The following is a 7,950-nucleotide window of genomic DNA, read 5'->3' on the forward strand; positions in this document are numbered from 1 at the left end:
AAGGGTAGAGTTGACAATTTAATCTATTTTCTATTTGACTCATCAAAGGTAATTTTTGGTTCACCACCAATGATCTATAAGACATATCCCATAAATCTTACCGGCCCAACTATCAATAAATTTGACGAAATTGTAACCTTTACTACGTACGAAGCCGAAACAGGTTGAAGACCTATCCCTAAACCACATAGGTTTATGAAATATAGTCTTATGAGCGACACTAAAATTTTCACCACCCCCATATCTGGATATTTGTTATGTAGTAACAATCTAAGACGCGTATAAGCCATATAATAAATTTCATAATAATACTATCATGTAATTCTCAGCAATGCAAATAATCCAACAACATGATATGATACTTAATTGGCATTTGAATCTTACTTGTTTGATCCCATAACAAATTTGTAAATAAGTAAATGAAGAAAAAATATGTGTTTTCCTTAACAGCAGCAAGAGAACTAGCAGTTCCTTCTAAAATGCATCGAAATTTGAGATTTGTCCAGCTAGTCTTTAATCATAAAAAAACAAAATGACGCATACTAATAGACCCTTTGTCTATCAGTTATACTTCTCGGTCAAATACTCCAAATTAAGACATTTAAGAATAAAGTGGTTGATACGTGAGCTATCAATACAGAAAATTAACTTAATTGGTAGCACAAAAATATTCCGCCGGAGATACGTTGGAAATGGCCACGGAATAATCCGGTTAAGCCTTGAACGTTAGAGTATAGGGTCGAAATACTCGTTTTCCCGAGTAACCCGAATTACGAAAAATCTTATCTTATACAGTAATAAATAAGAAGAAGAGTCCTTTAGGCACACTTATTAATTTACTAAGATAAAGAGTGACTGATGACATCCACAATATCTACAACTTACATTAGATTAGATATATATCTAAAATAAAACCAAAAAAATCTTGAAATTTTGGAAAATTTAAGCATGACAACTCAAAGTTGATGTTTCTCCATACCTTGGCTAAAGTTTTCTATTCTAAGTTAGCCCTGGACTTTGCATTCTCTCCATAAACTTCATTTATCCTCGATATTCGCCGAAGTACTGATTACTACAATCTTGGTAATTAAGCAAAAGTAGTGTTTCCATGTATGAGCTCGCAAACGATGAATATAGTGTTCCTATCAGCCCACTAAAATTTCGTGGTTGTAAATATTCGTGTTAATGGTGTGTGTGAGTTTACCTTTAAAAAAAAAAGTATATCCGGTTTTCGGCACGTATTAGGATCAGTTAAAACTTCAATTAAAGGTTCACCATTCTTCTTAAAGACAAATACTCTTCTTGATAATACATCTGATATGTTAATAGTGAACAACTTAGTAAATGATTTACTAACACCTTTCTCCATCATCCATAAAACGTAAACTTCTTTACCAATTATCGGTGTGACCACAACAAGAGACTCCCTAAGCTTGGATACACATATATCAAATGGGATTTGAGGAACACAATCAGGGAGTTTAATCATCATAAATTCTTCATTTGTTAAGTCGAATGATAAAATCAGATCACGATAACCATTCACAGAATCAAACTCATAAGTGGGCCAATAGATACACCCATCCATAGTTACTTGATTCCATGTCAATAATCCAATCCGTTTAAGAGACGGGTTTGATGGGAAAATAAATCACAACGGGCAATATACAAAGCGGAAACAAACCCGTTTGACAAGCATTTCCCGACCCGTATGAACCAGTGAGGAAACTAACAAATAAGGTATACCACAATCACCATAAATCAGCCCCAATTCTGTCCCAAATCAGCAAATACGAAATAAATAAGCACACACAATACACACAAGACTTTTTTTACGTGGAAAACCTCTCAAAATCGAGAGTAAAAACTACGGGACTCGTAAGCCACTTAAATTCCACTATCATCAACAAAGAGAACAATACAATAGGTCTTCTCTAGATCATCTAGAGGTATACAACATCATCATACTCTTGAACTACAACAATCAACAAGTATATGAACAACCTAAAAGACAAAAGAGGAATTATCTCACCCAAAAATCTGCTCTCCGTTCCAGCAGCAAGAACACGACCTACAGACCTTATTAGACGAATTCAACGATTGAAAATGTTGGCACTGATGTCAGGAAGACACAGCCCAAAAATTGTGAAGATTCAACGGTCGGATCTCCGGGAATCGAAGGTTTTCTGGCCTGCTGTCACTGTAGACGGGAATTGGGGTTTTGACTCTTTTTCTTGATCTCTCTTGCACTCTTACGTATGAAGACAGCTGCACAAGTTTGAAATAAAGATGCCCTCCAATGCTTGACCAAGTTAAACAATATTTGGATTATTTTTGTTGGGCTTGGGCTTCCTCATAAATGGAAACATAAATAAACCCAACAAATCTCCCCCTTTCCAGTTATGAGGAAGGGATCGCCATTCTGGCGATCAAGCAACATACCTTGAGCTTCTCACTTGCTAAAGCCTTTGTGAACATGTCAGAACCATTATCATCGGTATGAACTTTATCAAGTTCAAACGAACCATCTTCAAGACGTTCTCTAATCCAATGATACCTCACATCAATATGTTTTGTCCGCTTATGATACATAGAATTTCTAGCCAAATGAATCGCACTCTCATTATCACAAAGAACCACGTATCGTGATTGCTTAAACCCAAGGTCTTGTAGAAACATTTTCATCCACAATAGTTCTTTGCACGCTTCTGTTGCTGCCATATACTCAGCCTCGGTCGTAGATAATGCAACACACTTTTGTAACCTTGATTGCCATGAAACTGCTCCCCCTACGAAAGTCATCAAATATCCAGAAGTGGATTTCATGTTATCTTTGTTTCCTGCCATATCCGAGTCTGTATAACCAACAAGCACCGGCTCTCCATTTCCAAATGTGATACCCAACTTTGAAGTACCTCGTAAGTATCTCATAATCCATTTAACTGCTTCCCAATGCTTCTTACCCGGATTTGACATAAACCGACTAACAACACCTACCGCATGAGCTATATCAGTCCTAGTACACACCATAGCATACATCAAACTACCAACCGCTGAAGCATATGGAACTTTATCCATCTTCTCAACATCCTCCTTTGAAGTAGGGCAATCTCTATCTGTTAGCTTAAAGTTGTTAGTAAGAGGGGAACTGACCACTTTAGCATTCTCCATGTTGAATCTACTAAGCACCTTTTCAATGTATTGCTCTTGTGATATATGTAACGTCTTAGCACCTCTATCTCTAGAAATACGAATGCCAAGAATCTGTTTTGCTGGCCCTAAGTCTTTTATAGCAAAAGACTTGCTCAATTCTCCCTTCAACTGCACAATTCTTTTAATATTTTTACCAACAATTAACATATCATCAACGTATAACAACAATATGATGAAATCATCATCACCAAACCTCTGAAAGAAAACACAATGATCTGAAGTTGTCTTTCGGTAGCCTTGCTTTCCTATAACCGACACAAACTTCTTATACCACTGTCTAGGTGCTTGCCTCAACCCATATAGACTTTTCTGAAGTCTACAAACATAATCTTCTTTACCCATAACCCGAAAACCTTCAGGTTGCATCATGTAGATTTCCTTATCCAAATCACCGTGAAGAAAAGCAGTCTTGACATCCATCTGTTCAACCTTAAGATCAAGACTAGCAGCTAACCCAAGAACCACTCGAATAGATCCCATCTTCACAACCGGAGAGAAAATCTCATCAAAATCAATACCCTTTTTCTGGCTAAATCCTTTAACGACTAACCTAGCTTTGTACCTTGGTTGTGAAGTAAGCTCATCTGTCTTCACTTTGAATACCCATTTGTTTCTCAAAGCTCTCTTGCCTTTAGGTAACTTCACTAGCTCATAAGTATTTTTCTCATGTAAGGAATTCATCTCATCTTGCATGGCTTCACCCCACTCTTTCTTATGCTCATCTTTCATAGCTTCTGCATAACACTCTGGCTCTTCCCCATCAGTGAGTAGTACATATTCATCAACAGAATATCTAACAGAAGGATGACGGTCTTGGGTAGATCGCCTAAGTGGGACAAATGGGGGCACATCTGGTACTGGAATCTCTACCTGCTCCGAAGCATAATCATCATCAGTACCATGTTCATCATTATGAACATCATCTCCAACATGTTGTGGAGTAACTGGATCCAAATCAACAAGATCAGCACTAGGTTGAGGAACTGAATCTGTCTTATCAACATCTTTTAAGATCTGATCTTCTGTAAACACAACATCTCGGCTTCGTACGAGTTTCTTTTGAACTGGATCATATAACATGTACCCAAAATCATCTTCACCATAACCTAGGAATACACATGGCTTAGTCTTCATATCAAGCTTTGACCTTTCATCTTTGGAAACATGAACAAATGCTTTACATCCAAAGACTCGTAAATGACAGTAAGAAACATCTTTGCCGCTCCAAACCCTGTTAGGAACATCAAAACGCAAAGGTACACAAGGGGTTAGATTAATAATATGAACTGCCGTATTTAAAGCCTCACCCTAAAAGGAATCGGACAGCCCTGCATGTGAAAGCAAACATCTAACTCTCTCAACCAAAGTTCTGTTCATCCTCTCTACTAAGCCATTCAACTGAGGTGTCTTTGGTCGAGTCTTTTGATGCCGAATACCATTCTCCTTACGATAAGCATCAAAGATCCCAATGTATTCACCGCCATTATCAGTCCGAATACACTTGAGCTTCTTCCCCGTTTGCCTTTCAACTAGTGCATGAAATTCCTTAAACTTTTCAAATACTTGATCCTTAGACTTTAAGGTATAAACCCACACCTTCCTGGAATGATCATCGATGAATGTAACAAAGTAGGAACATCCATCAAGTGTCATAGTCTTCATAGGCCCACACACATCCGAATGTACTAGATCAAGTACATTCTCCATTCGAAAAGGAGAATGACTCTTAAACATAACTCTGGTCTGTTTCCTTGCCAAACAGTGAGAACACTTACTCAAATATATATCACTAACACCCGACAACACATTCTTCTTAAATAAGATAGACATCCCTTTTTCGCTCATGTGGCCAAGTCTTTTATGCCACAACTAGATAGAATCAACATTGTCCACTGCGTTAACAATGTTCTGGATGGTCTTCGGACGCGTTATGTATAATCTTGAGTCTTTATTGCCTCTTCCCACTATCATAGAACCAAGAGTTAGTTTCCAAATACCATTACCAAAACCGTTATAATAACCATCATCGTCAAGAATTCCTGTTGAAATAACATTAAGTCTCATATCCGGAACATGTTTCACATTATGCAAAACTAACTCCATTCCCGTGTCAAATTTCAAATAAACATCTCCAATACCAATGATCTTTGATAACCCAGAATTACCCATCCTAGCAAATCCATAGTCACCTGGAGTGTAAGATGAGAAGTGATCTCTACATATTGCAACATGACATGTAGCACCACTATCAACAATCCAACTCGTGTCATCATGAGTAAGATTGATCATATCATAATCAATACAAACAAAGAACTCATCCGTGATAGCGTTAACTTCAACCTTATCATCATCACCACCATCACTTTTCTTTTGTTTATTCTTGTCATATGCCTTTTTCTTCTCATTTTTTAACTGTGGACAATACCACTTTGTGTGCCCTTTTTCACGACAATGATAGCACTCAACATTAGAAAACTTTTCTTTTCTTGAGCTACTACGATTCTTGCCTCTTTTACCATGACCTCTACTATGACTTCTCCCCCGCATTTCTGTGACCAAGATATCTGACTGTGAAGAGGAACCTTGTGACTTTCTTCTCATCTCTTCATTCAAAATACTACCCTTAGCCAAATCCATGGTGATACTACCATTTGGTGCAGAGTTGGACAATGATGTCCTAAAAATCTCCCAAGAGTCCGGTAACGTACCAAGCAACCAGAGACCTTGAACCTCATCCTCAAACTTGATACCCATTCCTGCAAGCTGATTAATAATACCCTGATATGCATTTAGGTGATCTGTAATAGGAGTCCCATCATGATACTTTAAACCCATCAACTGTTTAATTAAGAACAACTTGTTATTCCCAGTCTTTCGTTCATATAACTGTTCAAGCTTTTTCCATAAGGCTTTAGCATCAGTCTCCCCAGTAATATGGTTCACTACATTATCATCAACCCACTGCCGAATATACCCACATACCTGTCTATGCAAAATTTTCCATTGAGCTTCAGACTTACCCTCAGGCATACTCTCAGTAAAAACAGGTAAATAATAATCTTTCACATAAAGAAGATCCTCCATTTTACCTTTCCAAACATGATAATTTGAACCATTTAAACTAATCATTTTACTTGTATTAGCTTCCATATTTCACACAAGTCAAATCAAATAACCTTAAGCTCTAGATACCAATTGATGGGAAAATAAATCACAACGGGCAATCTACAAAGCGGAAACAAACCCGTTTGACAAGCATTTCCCGACCCGTATGAACCCGTGAGGAAACTAACAAATAAGGTATACCACAATCACCATAAATTAGCCCCAATTCTATCCCAAATTAGCAAATACGAAATAAATAAGCACACACAATACACACGAGACTTTTTTTACGTGGAAAACCTCTCAAAATCGAGAGTAAAAACCACGGGACTCGTAAGCCACTTAAATTCCACTATCATCAACAAAGAGAACAATACAATAGGTCTTCTATAGATCATCTAGAGGTATACAACATCATCATACTCTTGAAATACAACAATCAACAAGTATATGAACAACCTAAAAGACAAAAGAGGAATTATCTCACCCAAAAATCTGCTCTCTGTTCCAGCAGCAAGAACACGACCTACAGACCTTATTAGACGAATTCAACAGTTGAAAATGTTGGCACTGATGTCAGGAAGACACAGCCCAAAAATTGTGAAGATTCAACGGTCGGATCTCCGGGAATCGAAGGTTTTCTGGCCTGCTGTCACTGTAGACGGGAATTGGGGTTTTGACTCTTTTTCTTGATCTCTCTTGCACTCTTACGTATGAAGACAGCTGCACAAGTTTGAAATAAAGATGCCCTCCAATTCTTGACCAAGTCAAACAATATTTGGGCCTATTTTTGTTGGGCTTGGGCTTCCTCATAAATGGAAACATAAATAAACCCAACAGGGTTGTTGGTAGATATACTTCTCCAAGTCCCCGAGCTTAATATAAAAACTTCAACTTGTTAAAGGACGTCAAGTATATCGCTAACATTTGACATTTTTTCAGTTACTAATATCTTGACAAGCTTAGGGTCACTTGTGAGAGGACAAACACCAAAGCCAAGAAAGGTTCGAACACGGTACCTATTAATACATTAGGCACAACAATAGAAACTGATTTTCTAATTGAAGGATTATAAAGGATAACCATATGCATTCCTTTCATGAAACCGTAGAAGCAGAACAATCCATGAGAGCTACCAACTATACGTACATGGAAAAACTCGGGAACAATCAGAGAAGGATTGTGTTCAAGGAAACTATCATTATCATCGAAAATTGAAACACATTTTCGCTTTTAATCATCTGGATCGACGTAACTTATAAGTAGATGTTGCGGCTCGGTGTGGCGTATATGATAACCAGTAATGAACTTAGAGCTATTAATTACAGACTTCCATTGTCTTGAAACATATCTGAATCTGATTAATGATTTCATAGGAAGCTTTTTCATTATTTCGTTTTAGATTTTGAAAGGTATGTAGACTGCCATCTTAAATTTAGGAATTTTTTATGATATATGGATCTTTAAGGTTTTAGCAACTTCACCTTCCTGTAAAGACAAAACAACATAAGTGAATTCGAGTTTATATATCTATCAATCATATAAACACAACCTACTACAACAAAAATTGATCAGTACGTGAGGTCGACATATTATGTACAAGGGCAATGAACAATAATTGAAGTCAAAAAA

The 7,950-nt window shown here is 37.2% G+C and overlaps 1 pseudogene; it reads right to left on the reverse strand.

The window, feature by feature from the left end:
- Positions 1–601: 601 nt before the first annotated feature.
- On the reverse strand, positions 602–7,746 carry LOC139854610 (F-box protein At5g62510-like; annotated as a pseudogene).
- Between the last annotated feature and the right edge of the window lie 204 nt (positions 7,747–7,950).

The sequence above is a fragment of the Rutidosis leptorrhynchoides genome, chromosome 6 (assembly GCF_046630445.1).
Source record: "Rutidosis leptorrhynchoides isolate AG116_Rl617_1_P2 chromosome 6, CSIRO_AGI_Rlap_v1, whole genome shotgun sequence".
Lineage (NCBI taxonomy): Eukaryota > Viridiplantae > Streptophyta > Magnoliopsida > Asterales > Asteraceae > Rutidosis > Rutidosis leptorrhynchoides.